We start from the raw sequence: 17,032 nt of genomic DNA on the forward strand, positions 1-17,032 counted from the left end.
CTTCTTTGAACAAACAGTAACTTACCAGGGACACATTCGTGTAATGGTGGACTCAAAGAGCCAATCTTTACCAAATAAACAGAACATGTTCCTGGTCTCATATTAAAATACATTTTAGACAGTAAACTATTAAACATGTCTAGTTTTATCAGGTATAATTCCCAGGGGTAATATAATTTTCAGAAGACTGGCACTTTAACGGAAACAAAGGGTTTGGGACGTGACAGCTTGCTTGACCAAAAGGAGCATATAGTTGAGACAGTCTGTGCATGTGAGCTCAGAAGCCACAAACAAAGGCATCAGAGGTTCCACTGAGATTTGAACTCAGATCACTCAAGTCAAAGTCCAGCGTGCTAACCATTACACCATGGAACCAAGACATAGCCAAGGGGTTATTTTCACTGCCAAACCTTTGAATGATGTAATGAAATCCCAGCAGCACATCAACACGATTGAAGGTTTTACCTGAAATCGTCAACCTGTTGGAAAAAAAAATTCTCGGAACCCTGACTGCTGGCTACATGGTTAATCATTCTTTGTTGTTTGTATTAATTTCTAGTTTTGTAATTTATCAATCAATGTCAACAGGCAATTGACATTGTAACCACATGATAATCCAAGTCAAATGTCACATGTCATTCCACGAACTAAAACTTTATATTTTTACATCTAAAAACATAAAATACCTACTGATATTGTAATATGTGGCAGATATTCACAACAAACTGAAAAAAAATACAAATTTATCTGAAAAGGCATGCTAGCTGAAGCTTCCATTTTCACCCACGTGCCGGCAAAACTCCCGACAAGCATTCACTAAACGCAAACCATGAGCATAAAACCCATGGCCCGTTAATAACCTGCGATAGCAAATATCAGAAGTGGGATCCAAACCTCCAGAAAAAACTGCAACCTAAACACAGCACCTTACACCACTCAAAATCTAGGTTATACTTAACCAGGTTAGTGACACTGTATTGGAGGTGCAGAAAGCTGGTATAGGGTAAGGTGGCCTGGGCCAATCTCTTACACCTTTACAGCTTTATTAGCCATTGCACACAGGCAGAGAAATGTCTGACCAACGAGCGTTTTTGATGGAAAGAAAGAAAGAAAGAAAGAAGTGGTTGGGGTGTTTTGTGATCTGTAGCCTCGGTCACAACCGGCCTTACGTGCTCCTACGGCCGGTCTACATGCAAAAAACGCAAGAAACGCACAGAGGGCGCGCGTGTGACGTGCTGATTTTCGAGCCGTAGACTGGCCGCAGACCGGCCGCAGAGGTTCTTTGTCATGTCAAACAAACTCTACGGGCGCTTACGTTTTTTTCAGGTTGCAAGACAAACTTACGGCCAACGCGCGTCTTTCTCCATGAACAAAAAAAAAAAAAAAAATGCAGTGATTTGGGAAATGCCAAAAAATCGTACGGCCGGTTGTGACCTAGGGGAGAGAATTACTGCAGACTAACGGTCCAGTAGCTTGTTGAACATGGAGAAAACCAGGAAATGGGGAAAAGGTCAACCCAGCAAAGAAATAACTTTTTTCTTTACTTATTTTTTTAACAAGACAATTTCTAGATCTACTACAATGTCATGTGAACAGATAGAATAGAAAAAGCTCTATTCCCACTCATTACTTTAGAAAACTCATTTATTCTTTTTATTTAAAGAATAAATCAAATAAGAAAGCTGTTTCTTTGTATTGAGAACAAGGCACTACTCCGGGAAATACTATAAAACCAGATTGATGAGTGGAGTAGAAGAAGCAAACCCCAACTCCAGCTCTTTGCTCTAAAAATCTATTTAATATAACATTTTCAGTTAAATAACGTCAGATATTAAAATGATAAAAACAAACACTATGCTTCATCTAAAACAAATGGCAGTGAAACAACAACTTACTACTGTCAATGGCTTTAAATATACCACTTCCAAATATTAAAATCCAGAAAGGTAAACACAGCTAGACTCCACCCCCAACAGCTGGATCCTTTTGAACAGAGACATCGCTTTGGGCTTTGGGCGTGTGTGGTTTCCATGCAAAAAGTTCAATATTTCTAACATTTGACCACCAAAAATGTGCAGCTCTACCAGAGCAAAGCCTGCAAAAATAAGCTGAACTCATTAACATTCCTCTCCCCGGAAATCTGTAATATATAGATTGAGGCACTGCCTAAAAGCCCATCTGTTTCTGGGTTGTAGAATTTTCTTATATCATAGCCAGCCACTCTTGTTTTATTTCTTTACCATTATAGTTACTATACTGTTTCCTTATGTTGTACAAAACAGACACAGAAAGAGAATAGCTCTGGCCTGATGAGTAGAGTCAGGGCACTGATTTTATTTACAAATTCGATTTCACCATTGCTGAGACAAGAATACAAAAAAAATAACATATTGGAAAAATAATATCATATTGAAAACTAAATATAATACAATGAATCCTCTGCCCGGTACGAAACCCCGGGATAAAACCCCAGTGGGATTAGAACCTCCCAGGAACGGACTCCTCGTCCGAATGCAGCGCATGGAGCTCCGGGGATTTGAGCTTTGACTTTGAAAAGATGATTGAGGTTTTGTTAAGAAAAAGAAGTGCAATTGAGGAAATATTTAAAACACTCAGCATCGGCATTATCAGCATACTAATATTAAGAAATTGTGTTATGAAACTAGAAAGACCATTAAAGAGTTTTCTAGAGTTATAGTTTGTTTGTAAAAGATGAAAATATTGTTTTAGAAGTGTGCACGTTTTGCACGAACCAGTGGAAACTCAGGCATGGTTCCAGAGAGCAACGAGCAGGCCAGGAAGGGCAGTTTGGGGGGGGCTTGCCGTAGTTAGTTGGACAAACCCTGATACACAGCAGGGGAGTTAGCTCAAGTGATAGAGTGCTTGCTTCGCATGTAAGAAGTAGTGGAATCAATGCCCACCTTGTCCAAAGCAGCATCTACCATGTTGCTTGCATTTTAGAGAGAAAAACTTTCTTATCATCTGCACTTTCAGCCAAGTCAAGATCAAATTTCTTTCGCCACATTCAAAGCAGCACATCTGTGAAAACAGCCACTATTTGGATTAAACCCACAACCTTGGCTCTTTTTGCAACAATGACCAAATCAACTACCTGCACACTACTTTTCTGCTGATATGCTCCTCTGATGAGCTCCGAAGGTGAGCTATCACAGATTCCTTTCAGTTTGCTTGGCTTTATTTCTTGAATTGCCCACTTACCTCAGTATCACCATATCACATTTTTCAAAAGGGTTGTCATATTCACACCATCCCCTATGAAATTCTAATTCTCACTCGTGTGCAAAGTCAGCTGAGACAGCTTTTACAAACTGAAAATATGATGCTTACCTGCTTGTATTCTTAAACCTGCTGGTGAAAAGCAAGCTGATGTCCTGAAAAGGCACTTTTCACCACCTTCCACCCAACTGGGCTCATTGAACAATGAAGCAACAAATGCTTCCTGAGGCATGCCCCAAAAGTGTGAGAAGCATGCCATGTGAGGAGATTGGGTTGTTTTAGTGGCAAAACTCTTGAAGATCACCAACTGGTATTCATACAAATGGGAGTCAGAATACACTACCCCAGAATAAAATCCGCTTCTGGGCAATCGCTCACTTGAAAATAAACAAACAACCAATGGAAACTCGGGCATGGTTCCAGAGAGCAACGAGTAGGCCAGGAAGGGCAGTTTGGGGGGCTTGCGGTAGTTATGTACACAGCAAAATCAAAAGTGTTAGATTTCCAGTGTTGGTGCTGTTTGTTAAAAATACAGTGTCAATTCAACACTTGTTTAGTCTAATTCAACTACATGAGAGTTAGTTGCTCAAAAGAGTTGGTGTTAATCCGGGGAGTTAAATCTAAGCAACTCCGTTAAGTGTTGATTTTAAAATCAACACTTACCGTAACAGAGTTGCTCCCAGCATTCCAACACATCTGTGACGTGTTTGCCTAAAGAGCGAGACGACTCCGAGCAGGGACAGCGGACGACAGCTTTCTCTTCGCTTCCTCGACTGTACCGAGTGTCTTTGTGTAAGTAAATCAAAGGTATTATGTCTATTTAATAATACTTTCTATGCAGTAGCATTTTATATGTGCCGAAAATAAGTAGCAGGGAGTCCTGGCTGCAGCTAGCATTGTGACTAGGCAAGTTCCATTTTAAGGTTAGCATGATTGTTATATGTTATTTTTTGATGGGTGCATTAATGTTCCTTTTGCACAAGAGTGTTGATGAATATACGTAGTTTGCTTGATGTAAGTATACACGTTTGGATAATGTGGTATATATGTACAACCGCACATTTTTTGTGAGGGGTTTAAGCTAGCTAAAGTGATGTAGCACACGCACCAGGCGTCGCGTTGGTGAACATTCTCTGTCGGAAAAATCAATTGGGAAAAAAGAAAGAGCTATGGTCTAGTCTTGATGAATGACGTTGTTGGCTTTACATGGCAAAATGTCATGGCAGCTGAGTGTCAAGCTATGGAGTAGAGAGCCGGGGCTGGACCGGGGGGGTTGAGCTCCTGCTTGCCAAGGAGCAGCTACTGAAAGCCGGGCAAGCTCTGAGAGCCGGGTGGCATGTTGCTGCTGGAGGAATACACACACACACACACACACACACTAGGCCACCACACCAGCCACACCAAGTCCTTCTCAATCTAACCTTAGCTGGAGCTAACACTGGAGTCACACACACCCTCAGCTGCTGCCATAATAATAAACGTCTGAAATGCGAAATGAGCTTATTTAACTTAACAAGTTACACAGTGTGTAGCTATCTATGCATATAAACAATAATGTCGCTATCATGGTTATGCCTTTACTCGTGAGTAATGCTAAAAATCAAAACAAATACTCCGACGGTCGAACTCAGGCGATTAAAGCCAGGAAAAAATTTTCCTGTCTCTACACATCCATGGTGAACATACTGTAAATTATGGCACAGTGTGGATGTATGGTACTCTCTTCTTTTTTTCTTCATAGTTAATCACGTTGGTGAAGGCGAGATTTGGAGAAACACAGAAGTATGGCAAAGTGGCTGAGACTGAAGATGGCTATGATGACTTCAACACATTTCTTCAGAAAGGTTGGCATCATTTTTCATGCAGCCCAGAATGTTTGTGTTAATTGACTACTTGCTATAATACCTGTTGAATGTATGTGATATTTACATGTCTTATATTGTGGAGTTGTGTTTATGATAGCTAATGGTAATGCCCTGTGTAGAAATCAAAAAGTACTTTTAGAAGTTGACCTAAAATGTTGAAAAACAAGCTTAGCAAATTTCTGGTAATGCTCTTATTGTAATTTTTCATTGCTCTAAATCTAATATTTTTATCAGTCATTCAAAAGCTAGATCTTCCACTTGAGACTGAGCTGCACTTGACAGATGAATCAGGGACAGAAGTCGATGCAGATGTGTTTGAGGAGCTTTTGCAAGCAGGGAACCTTACTGTTAGGGTGACAACTGAAAAGTCAACAGGTGAGACTCAGCCTTGTTAGGGAGGGAGTGGATCATCAATAATGAATATTGTGGAGAACTACTTATTTTTTCATTTTGTGTATACATTTTTTTTAACTGTTTACGGTTGTGCTTCAACATGATCTATCATATACCGTACTTCATTGGAGTCAACCATGTCAGACAACTCATCTGTGTCAGTGTCAGGAGACTCCTTGCCAGTATCCTCTGATTCATCAGATGCAACAGTGATTGTTCAGACAAACGGAGGGAAGAGAACCCATGCTGAACGAGAATCGGCAAAAGAGGTATGCAGCTTTTGTAACCAATGATATTAGTTATCAAATATCAGACACAAAGATATTGTGCAGTTAAACTGTGGTTTTGTTGTTGGACGTAATGATGATGATGGATAATTGCTAACTTTCTGATTCTTTATCTTTCAGATGGTGAGAGATGCTCTCCAGGCTAAACCGGGTGGACAGATTATTTTGGACGAATATGATAAAATGAAAACATTGACAGATAGCACAAGGAGACAGTTGGGAAACCTTCTTGTGGCTGACATGGTTGAAATTCATGCGTAAAACTTAAAAGTCCATATTTGTACTTTACTTAATATAGAAATTATTTTAAAAAGAGCACACTCATTTTACGACATTGCATATTAGTAAAGCAATTTATTACTTCATTTTTCCTATGATAGAAATAGATATTAAATGGCTAAAACATTATACAAAAACTAACAATTTGAGAGAGACTAAAACTCACTGAAGCTAACAATAGTAAAAATTTGTATCTTTTAAACTGAAGGAAATGTAGTAGTAATGTCATGTTTATGTTTCAGGAGGAGCCCACCTGTCTCTGTGTGAAGTAAATATGCTTTGGGCATCATCTCTCTATTTCCCAGCCTCAGAGAGCCATACTCAGCCAATGGATATGTAAGTTTGTAAATGAAAAGCTTGTACGTCAATTTTTGTAGTAGTAATATGTTCTGAACTTACACTACAATTTATTGTTTTTAATATTACAGGAACGCTTCTATGACCCACAGAGTGGATCCAGCTATCAAAACCTCTCTCTCTCTCTCTCTCTGTGTGGCCACTTATAAGGGAGATCATTACCCAATTGGCACTGTGGATAACAGTGAAATAATCAGGACTGCATGATTGGGGGGTAACAGTGAAATGAGCGAGCACAGAGAACACATTTACCTCATTATTTAGCTTATTATTTGCTCATTCTTTCATGTGAACTTTTGTTCATTTAATTAAAAACACGCTTGGAATAAAACAAATTGCCAACAACATAAAAGAGTTTCATTAATCAATTAGCACATTACATATGTCATACTTCCAGATGATACTATATATTATTTTAATCACTTTATATTTCATTAGATTTTGGTTAAAAAGGAACATCATGAGACCTTATCGATTGGATTTAGCAACTACTAATGTTTATATCAGGGATATGACTGCACAGCTGGTAACTGCTCTTGCTGAAATAGCTCAGTAGGGAGAGCGTTAGACTGAAGATCTAAAGGTCCCTGGTTCAATCCCAGGTTTCAGCATTGAGGACTGTGGTGTGTGTTTATTTAAGCCTTTGACCAAGGGTCTGTTTGATTTATTTATTTTATTTTTTTTTTTACCAGGTCGCTGTCAGTATATGCCAGTAATTTTGTGGTGAAAACAACTTGCCCTCTGTTCCATGGTGTAATGGTTAGCACTGTGGACTTTGACTCTAGTGATGTGAGCTTAAATCTCTGTAGAGACTTTGTTTGCAGCTTGTAATATAGACTGCAAAAAATGATCTCTTGTTGAGAGAAAATATCTTTAATATGGGTGAATTTATCTATTATTTCTTATTAGAAGTTTAGTAGAACTCAAATAAGATTATTTAGCTTACTTTGAGACGTTTTTACTCATTTCAAGCCTTAAATTTTCTTATTCTCTTGGCAGATAATTTTGCTCATTTTAAGCATTCAATTCTAGAAAGAAGCAAAATTATCTGCCAATAGAATAAGAAAATTTAAGGCTTGAAATTAGTAAAAACGTCTCAGAGTGAGCTAAATAATCTTCTATTTGAGTTCTAGTAAACTTCTAATAAGAAATAATAGATAAATTCACCCATATTAAAGATATTTTCTCTTAACAAGAGATCATTTTTTGCAGTGTACACAGATTGTCTCAACTACAGGGCCCTTTTGGTCAAGCAAGCTGTCATGTCCCAAACCCTTTGTTTCCGTTAAAGTGCTCGTCTTATGAAAATTATATTACCCCTGGAAATTATACCTTATAAAACTAGACATGTTAAATAGTTTACTGCCTCAATTGTATCTTAATACAAGACCGGGAACATCTTCTGTTTAGTTGGTAAAGTTTGGCTCTTTGAGTCCGCCATTACACGAACGCGTTCCTGGTAAGTTACTGTTCATTCAAAGAAGTGATGTCATATGCAAAACGCTTGAAAGTTCGTGGCATTTCCGGCTTCATCTGCTTTACAAAGTGTAGCACATTTTAAACTTTTTTTAAAATTCTGCAACAAAACTAAAACCAAAGCATGCCTCCTAAGGGGTGTGTCCTTCAAGGCTGTTCAGGTGTAGCCGATTAAAAAAGAAGAATTTTGATCCATTGTAGCCCAAAGTCGGCGGGACACTTGCAGAATGAATGGGTTTGATTTGTACCGACAGAGAGGTAGCTTCAAGCCGACAGGACAGTTTGGTGTCTGCTCCATACGTTTTGAAAAAGGTAAATTTGTGAGGTAGAGTCACATTGAAGGATTTGAGCGATGTCTGGTACGTGGAGCAGTTCCTACGATCTGGAAACAAAAGTCAGAAGCGCCATCCCAAAGAGCTCACCGCACAGTAAGTGTCAAGCTTGTGTTTAGCCTGTTGCTTGAATTTATAAGTTGTCCATTGGCTCGCCAGACCCATTTTACTGGGGCACATGCCCCAATATATATCTGCTGTGATCCAGTAAAATTTCCTGATCACATTTCAGAAACAGTAATGTATTTGGCACTGCAGAATCAGTTACTGCAATTTATTTTTTTATTAGAACCCCAATGCTGTAGTTGAAGGAGAGGGTGTAAAGGCTGTTTGTGTTTGTGCCTGATGCAGTATTTGAAGAAGAAGGAGCTGCTATTTGTACAACAGTAGACACAGATGCTCCAGCTGTTTTGGCTATAGCACACTCGGGTGAAATACCCAAAGGAGAAGAGAGAGGTTGTTGAGAGAGTTTATTGTGTTTCCAGGCAGTATTTGACGGAAGATGGATATGATGTGTTAATAGTAGCTGAAGATACAGTATTAATTGAACAGCGTACATTTTGCTCATGTTGTGAGAGAATCTCATTCAGAGACTATAAATACAGAAAAACCCCGATGAGTTAGTTGAGAGAGATAACAGGATGGCGTGTCCATTCATTTTATATAGAAATCATGCTTTTAGATACAATATAACATCACACCTGTTTCAGTGGACAAAAAGGCAACGACAAGATTCAGAAATACACAGGGAAGTTTATCACAGAGTGATAAATTATAAATTAATCTTGCAATGGCCTTTTCCTTCACACCAATTCCATGATTATTGTAGGGACTTTTCCTTAAAATTTCAAACAGGTTCAATTCACCTTAAAATCAGCTCTCTGTAAAGGGACACCACAAGAAGGTCATAGGGTTTGGAATTTTGGTGAAAAAATATTTTATGGTTGCAGAGATACGATGATTTTAGTAAAAAAGAAATAACAGTAATTGCGCCCCCCCTTCACATTGTAGCACAAAACAGAAAGGGTCTACAGGGTCCTAATTGGTTCTGTTAGAACCAGAAAAGGTTGGTAGTTTTATGAGCAACTTAGTTTTGGAGGTGAATCCGAACAAATTCCTGCCTGTTGTGCGCCACCTGCTCCTGCAGCTCCAGCACTGTAAAGTGAGAGTAAGTGTCTATTTACTGCCATTATTGAGCTTTCTGCCGAGCAAGTGAGCTTACAAAGATGACAATTACAAAGAGACACTGCTGTATCATAACTGTGAAAGTCGAACACCAAATCAGGAAAAAAATAGCAAACTATGATTTGTACCATGTGTTGCCGGGAAATGATGTACACAGAACAACAAATGCATTTCAAGGGTTTTATCTGATAGAAAGTAAATGTAAGTGTATCTTTAGTAAGAGTAAAAAATAGAAAATAAAGAGCACCACACTTGTGACTCAGAAGATCAACAAGAATTACAATTGGAAATAAAATGGACAAGGTTGCTTTTGGTCAGAGTAAAATGTTCCCAGTTCGTGTTACAGTACAACTGCCTCAAAATACCCAAGAGGCTAATCTCAAAACAAAATTGTTAAGTACTACGAGATAAAGCAGCCAAACTGATAGAACATTGAATAAGCTTATGACCCCAAATAAGTCAGAACAAACGGTAGTGGTGATACTGGAGATGAGAAAGGCACATAAGAACATTAGTACACCACAAACCCCATAGTTCACACTCCAAATATGCTTAAGGATTTACAAGGAAACCTTTTCACTTACACAATACACACGACGCCACACCAGCACGTGCTCACTGATCTTCACAGGACACCGAGTCTCCCTGGTTAGGGTTACAGTATAAAATCTATGTTTCAGTAATAGTCACCGTTTAAAACATGGAAGACACATTCTTATCTTGCGACCGGAGTACAAAACAAACTTTACACAAACACACCTACTTACATCAGCTAACATTTTAACTCTATATCCTCTTGTAGCGGCACTACGTTGAGTCACAGTATACCATACTAGTGAGGCAGCAAATCTGCAAGTAAATCTACATTCATCTGTTACATAGGCGAACTCTCTGAAATCATCTTCAGCAAAATTCACCGTGTTAATTACGTGTAGTGATATATTTGAACAGAGGTGAACTTACAACGTTGCTTAGTGCAGATTATTTCTCGTCTCGCTTGGTTTTCAGTCTGGGTTCGTGAACCGTTTCCCCAACCCGAAAACCCCGATCCTCCTCATGGCATATCCCGCCTACAACCTGAAGTCACTTCCTGTTTTGAGTCAATTTCAAACCAGGGTAGTTAAACCCAAAATTAAATAATCAAAAATCCATAAACATGACCCGGTTACACATGTATTAACTTCCTGGGTTCCAGAAAACAGCTGGCGCAGTTGTTGCTCTTCTTCTTCACGAGTGAGTTGGCTTGTGTATTCGTCCGCCTCTTTCTCCATGGCTACAGGTTCTAAATCATCCTCAGGCAACTAACCAAAGTCTGAGGACGGATTTGAAGAGCTTACGTGTCTTTTTCAAAAGACTCAGTATCAAGAACGCACGCCAAGGCAGAGAATAGTATAGAGTCCGTGTGGAAACAAAAGAAGGTTCTGGCGCAAATGAAGTCACGCGTGCAGCGCTGCCGACCTGTAAATCGCTGCTATCTAATAATGGCGGACAAGCTTTTAGTGATTTTTGGATGCGAAAACCTTCTTTTATTTGATTTATCCACCAACTTTACAGTGTATTTGAGCACATCATACACAGAAAACCAGGGATTTTTTAATGTAACTTTCATTAAACCCGCGCTTTTAGAATGATGCAGCCAAGTGAAATCCATGTCCCCAGCAGTTCAGATCAACCATTTAAGGTAAAATCTGGGCTCGTCCGGGATTTGAACCCGGGACCTCTCACACCCGAAGCGAGAATCATACCCCTAGACCAACGAGCCAAACAACCCACAGGAAGTTGTGTCTATGCTGCTGGAATTGCATTATATCCTTCAAAGGTTAAGCTTCAAAAAAGATTTTTGCGTCTGAATTCTGTTCCAAAAATCACTAAAAGCTTGTCCGCCATTATTAGATCGCAGTGATTTACAGGTCAGCGGCGCTGCACGCGTGATGTCATTTGCACCAGTGCCTTCTTTTCTTTCCACACGGACTCTATACTATTCTCTGCAGTGGCGTGCTTTCTTGATACCGATTCTTGTGAAAAAGACACGAAAGCTCTTCAGATTCGTCCTCAATCTGTGGTTAGTTGTCTGAGAATGATTTAGAACCTATAGCCATGGAGAAAGAGGCGGACGAATACACAAGCCAAATCACTCATGAAGAAGAAGAGCAACAACTGCGCCAGCTGTTTTCTGGAACCCGGGAAGTTAATACATGGTACAAATCATCGGGGTTTTTTGTTTGTTTGTTTTAAACTGATTTGGTGTTCAACTTTCACAGTTATGATACAGCATTGTCTCTTTGTAATTGTGACCTTTGTAAGCTCACTTGCTCTGCAGAAGGTTCAATAATGGCAGTAAATAGTCACTTACTCTCACTTTACAGTGCTGGAGCTGCAGGAGCAGGTGGCGCACAACAGGCAGGAATTTGTTCGGATTCACCTCCAAAACTAAGTTGCTCATAAAACTACCAACCTTTTCTGGTTCTAACAGAACCAATTAGGACCATGTAGACCCTTTCTGTTTTGTGCTACAATGTTAAGTAGAGAGGTGTGTGTGTGTGTGTTGTGGGAGTTAGCATGCAATTACTGTTATTTCTTTTTTACTAAAATCATCGTATCTCTGCAGCCATTTTTTTTTTCAAAATTCCAAAACTTATGACCTTCTTGTGGTGTACCTTTACAGAGAATTAATTTTAAGGTGAATTGAACCTGTTTGAAATTTTAAGGTAAAGTCCCTGTGGCCCTCCTGCAGCCTGCTGGTGGGGAAGCGGGTGATGGTGCCTTTGCACGCATGACCATAACTACCATTGAAGACACCGAGGTCATGTCCTCGGTATTTTTTTTTCAGAAATTTCAAATTGGTCTACGCTGAATTCGAGCAGTGATCAATGTAAAACGCAGCGTTCACATCCACATGTCATATGTATTTCCCCCCAATAAAATTCACATTTGTCTGATGTCATCTGAAATCTCTCAGCCTCTATCTCTATCGTTGCCGTGTCTAACGCAGCATCACACGACGTAGCCTATACTAGTGTCGGCCGGGGAAGTTGGGTTTTGGATAAAACAGGCAGGGTGTAGTCTACGCTCTATCACATATGCCTACCTAACCTAACGTAGGCTAATAGTCACATCGCATTATAGAGCTTTACCCGAGTGCAAAATGAAAAAGTTGCAACAAACTAAATTAAGGTTTGGACAGCCAACAGAAGAGCAGGGAAAGAGAAGGAGGGAAGGTGAGAAAATATTGTCAGTGCAGTGGCAGACCGTTCAGCGGTGTCATGCCAACTTTCCGAGGGGAAACATTTCATTGACATTGCCTATTACATTTTAGTTAGCATTTCGAGAAACATTCAAAACTATGTTGTCACAGGCAGCCCTGTGCAGGGCTGACTAAATGGGCTTGTTTGAGTAACTCTCTCTCTTTTTCTCTCATAACTCTCTCTCACTCACTCACACACACACACAGACACACAAATACAGACACGCACACATACACACAAATAATACACTCTCACACACTCTCTCTAATACATAGTCTTCTCACAGAACTAATAGCTCTACATTCTAATGTAATTTAAGATAATGAAATGTAAATAATGCCAATACTTCAGGTAGCTGAGCAATACACTCAGTTCAGTTTTGACTTTTATGTCAGACAAAACTCCACAGTTATGATGGCACAGTTTTAGGATTGTTAAAGTAAATGTGTTGTGAGCCAAACTTACATTACAGGCAATGGTGAGAACACTGTGTTTCAGAGAATGCATGCAAATGGATCTCAATTCAAGACAGCCAGATAGACTGATGCCTTTACATTACTGCTCAGAATGTCTCTACACATACAGACACCCACAAATAACACACAAACTCTCAGTCACTCTCTCTCTCTCTCTCTCTCTCACACACACACACACTCAAACTATTATTATAAGGTGTAATACTGAAGCTTACAATTCAGCAGTTCACACCCTTTCTGTCATGTGTATGCTGCAATGTAAATAATGCCAATACTTTAGGTAACTGGTACTTTAGGTATGTATACTCAGTTCAAGAGTTCACTACTTTTCTACTTTTATGTCAGATAAAACACCACAGTTATGGTGCCACAGTTTTAGAATTGTTAAAATAAATGTGTCCACCACCAAATCTATCCTTGTTTTTTTATTTATTTATTTATTTAAGTTGTGCCGGGGGGCTTCGGTGCTGTCAGGCATGTTTGACCTCGGTATTTGAAAAGTCCTGGTTATGGCCCTGCTTTCACGCACTCGAAAAGCTGGTAAAATCTTCGCTGCAGGAGGCAATGCACGCCCACAATCAGAGGAGGGGGCCGGGGTCACAAGCAGGGGGGTCCCAGCCACCACAGTACTTGGCTCTCATAGATGCCCACCAAAGAGATGTGAAAAACTACAAGGATGGAGCAGTGGGCAAAGGGTGAGGATCTCTGCTGGGTCCTGAAGTGGCAGCTATGTGCATTCTGGGGGTCAGGGGGGAGCCAGCTTGAGAGTGGCTCACAGTCCTGTATGACAGAGGCTTTTATTGTTTTTTTGTATTTATTTTCATTGGCTTTGCATTCTATGCTTGTTTATTTATTCATTTGTTTTTTAATTTATGAGTTAACAAAATCTATTAATATTCTGCATAAAACTGGTTTGTATATATGGGGGGGGGGGGTGTCCATGCAAAAAGCTCAATATTTCTAACATTTGACCACCAAAAATATTATCTATCTATCTATCTATCTATCTATCAGAAACACTTATTGGTCAGACATTTCTCTGCCTGTGTGCAATGGCTAACAAAGCTGTAAAGGTGTAAGAGATTGGCCCAGGCCACCTTACCCTATACCAGCTTTCTGCACCTCCAATACAGTGTCACTAACCTGATCCAGTGTTAAGTGTAATTCAGGGTTCTCTTCATTGTCGTGTAAATCTTTTGTCTTTTATTAAAGATTTCTGGAGAGATGAATGCTAGTTAGTCCAATGTATTTTTGCAGGCTTTGTTCTAGTAGAGCTGTACATTTTTGGTGATCAAATGTTAGAAATATTGAACTTTTGGCATGGAAAACACACACAAGCCCCCAAGACAATGTCTTTCTCTTCAAAAGGATCCAGCTGTTGGGGGTGGAGTCTAGCTGTGTTTATCTTTTTGGATTTTAATATTTTCAAATTTTGGAAGTGGTATATTTAAAGCCATTGAATACAGAAAGTTATTGCTTTTTGATTAAGCGCAAGTATAATATCTGTTCTGATCACTTTAATATCTGATATGCTCTCTAAATAAAGATGTTGAACAGGGAGCTAAAATAGGGGCTTGCTCCTTCTGCTCCACACATCAATCTGGTATTGTACTATCTTCAGGAATGGTGCCTTTGTTTAAAAAAATAATGTTTTTGTGTGTCATTTTAACATTTGATGTGTTTTCTGACTGACAATAATATACCGGTATAAGGCATCATTATAAATCCTTAACGAACTATTAACAAACGCTTAACAAGTCATTAATAACTCATTAATTAACAGTTTACTAATGATCTATTACCTAGTTATAACGGATCGTTATTATAAAGTGTTTCCCAATATTCATATTTCACACAATGAACAGGCATGACATGGCATCATGCAAACTTCATAACACAATCACACCGTGTCAAGCAATGGTGACACATAAAAAATAATGTCACACAATGAACAGGTGCAATTTTGTTAACCACCAACAGTGACTTTAGTGGGTACATTGTACTTTTTTTCCAATTTAGTGATACTCATAACAAAAATGACATGGCATCATGCAGTCTTCATAACACAAAATCACACTGTCAAGCAATGACACATAAAAGAGAACTTCACACAATGAACAAATGCAGTTTTGTCAACCTCACTGTAAACCCGAATAAGTTGAGTTTACTTAAAAAAATTGAGGAAAGTGGTTGCCTTAAAAAAAAATAAGTAATTATTAATGATTGAATTGAGTACCTTAAACTTACCAGAATATTGTAAGTTTAAGGTACTCAATTCAATCATTAATAATTACTTATTTTTTTTAAGGCAACCACTTTCCTCAATTTTTTTAAGTAAACTCAACTTATTCGGGTTTACAGTGCACACGCAATGGTGGTACTACAGTAACATTTACAGATTAGTATAACAAATAGATTTATAGATATAACTCCTTCTTACATTGGTGCCACCACAATTTCTACCACTTCATAACTTTTATCCCCCTTTCCTTCACAATCCACCTGGAATAACATCCATCTCTCTCCATTGCTTTCGTTTCTACTATTCCTTCCCCAGACACTGATTTCCCATCTTACTTTCCAGAAAACTGCCAAAGACCAGACAAAACAAGTTCTTCAAATCACAACAGGGAATCAATAAATATCATCAGAGCAGACTTGACCTCATTCTTGGCATTACAGTAAGGCAGGCCTACTGGGTTTGAATTAAATGATAGCTAACATTAAGCTATCTGATATATCTCCTAACATTGACTAGCCAGCTAAATGCACTAACATTTACATTGGGACAAAAAAACCCTGTCGTGTGCGGAAATTTTGACTGACTTTCCGCTTCTTTGTAAAGAATGTCCTTATGTCCATTGTGTCTGGGGACAGAGCAAATACTGCAAACAATTCATCATCAACCAAGAATACCCCATTAGGCTAAGCTTATTTCACTGTTTAGTTGAACATTAATTTAACGTGGCCTAGGGTTAATTTTGAGGGCATATCACAAAAGAATAAGGTTTTAGCAAAAGCTAGACATTGTGAGGTGGCAGTGGGGCTGACGTCACCTCCTCCACTTTCGAGCAGCTGCACCTTGCACCAAAATGTCTCTGCTTGCACTGAGATTCACTTCACTTGCGGGCGGTGAGTTGTTGTAGGGAACGCCCGGAAAACCCGGAGTGGATTTTCAGTGGTCTGTGTATTCTCTTATCAATCAAGGGGAATGGATTCTTTCACGAAGCAATAGAAATGGCGCTGGGTGAACTAATATTTTATGTTAAATATGGGGGGGGTCCAAATGAAGAATTATGAAATATGAAGGGGACACGCCCCCTTCACATTCAATGGTGGCGATGCCCATGTTCACCGGAATTAAACTCGCAAGCAAAAGTCACTTGACTGAATACAACCTCTGTTCTATTCCAGGTTAAGCACTCGCAAAGAACGAGTGAAAAACTTCTAACTCCGTGGATTGTCGATGAATAAAATAGCAAGATTGTGGCCGCAAACTACGACTGTATGGCAGGCCTTGGAGAGAACTTTTCTCACATGCCATCACTGTTGTGGGCTATCGAAGCTGGAGTGAAACAAAGGGATTCACTGACAGTTACAGATAAAAACTGTCAGTGAAAAACATCTCCTACTCCCAGTTCAGAGATATTTCCTTTCTCAAGAAATGCCTGAGTCAAGTTACTAAGCCACTATCAGAAGTTCAAGACAAAGTTCCAGGGAGACAACCAAAACCAGTGCAAAAATATTTAAGACCCATTAAGCGTTGCTCACAAGAAAGATGGTCTCTGGTTGTCCCCCAGAAGAAATTATCACCTGACGCCACACACAAGGGGTCTATTGCTTAACCACGAACTCATGAGCATATGAATTATTTCTGAATTCATTATAGTCTTAATTTGA

General features: G+C 39.2%; 5 non-coding genes and 1 pseudogene across 5 annotated transcripts; 3 read left to right on the forward strand and 3 right to left on the reverse strand.

Moving 5' to 3' along the window:
- Positions 1-303: 303 nt before the first annotated feature.
- Positions 304-375, reverse strand: trnaq-uug (transfer RNA glutamine (anticodon UUG)). Its single transcript has one exon. It is a non-coding gene; the product is annotated as a tRNA-Gln (tRNA).
- A 1,324-nt stretch (positions 376-1,699) lies between these two features.
- Positions 1,700-1,888, reverse strand: LOC132898582 (U2 spliceosomal RNA). Its single transcript, XR_009656557.1, has one exon. It is a non-coding gene; the product is annotated as a U2 spliceosomal RNA (small nuclear RNA).
- A 5,068-nt stretch (positions 1,889-6,956) lies between these two features.
- On the forward strand, positions 6,957-7,029 carry trnaf-gaa (transfer RNA phenylalanine (anticodon GAA)). The gene has a single exon. It is a non-coding gene; the product is annotated as a tRNA-Phe (tRNA).
- A 4,072-nt stretch (positions 7,030-11,101) lies between these two features.
- On the reverse strand, positions 11,102-11,173 carry trnap-cgg (transfer RNA proline (anticodon CGG)). The gene has a single exon. It is a non-coding gene; the product is annotated as a tRNA-Pro (tRNA).
- Positions 11,174-14,295: 3,122 nt separating this feature from the next.
- On the forward strand, positions 14,296-14,408 carry LOC132896643 (U5 spliceosomal RNA). The gene has a single exon (XR_009656119.1). It is a non-coding gene; the product is annotated as a U5 spliceosomal RNA (small nuclear RNA).
- Positions 14,409-14,601: 193 nt separating this feature from the next.
- LOC132898226 (U2 spliceosomal RNA) lies at positions 14,602-14,769 on the forward strand (annotated as a pseudogene).
- The last annotated feature ends 2,263 nt before the right edge of the window (positions 14,770-17,032 follow it).

This window comes from Neoarius graeffei, chromosome 1 (genome assembly GCF_027579695.1).
Source record: "Neoarius graeffei isolate fNeoGra1 chromosome 1, fNeoGra1.pri, whole genome shotgun sequence".
Classification (NCBI taxonomy): domain Eukaryota; kingdom Metazoa; phylum Chordata; class Actinopteri; order Siluriformes; family Ariidae; genus Neoarius; species Neoarius graeffei.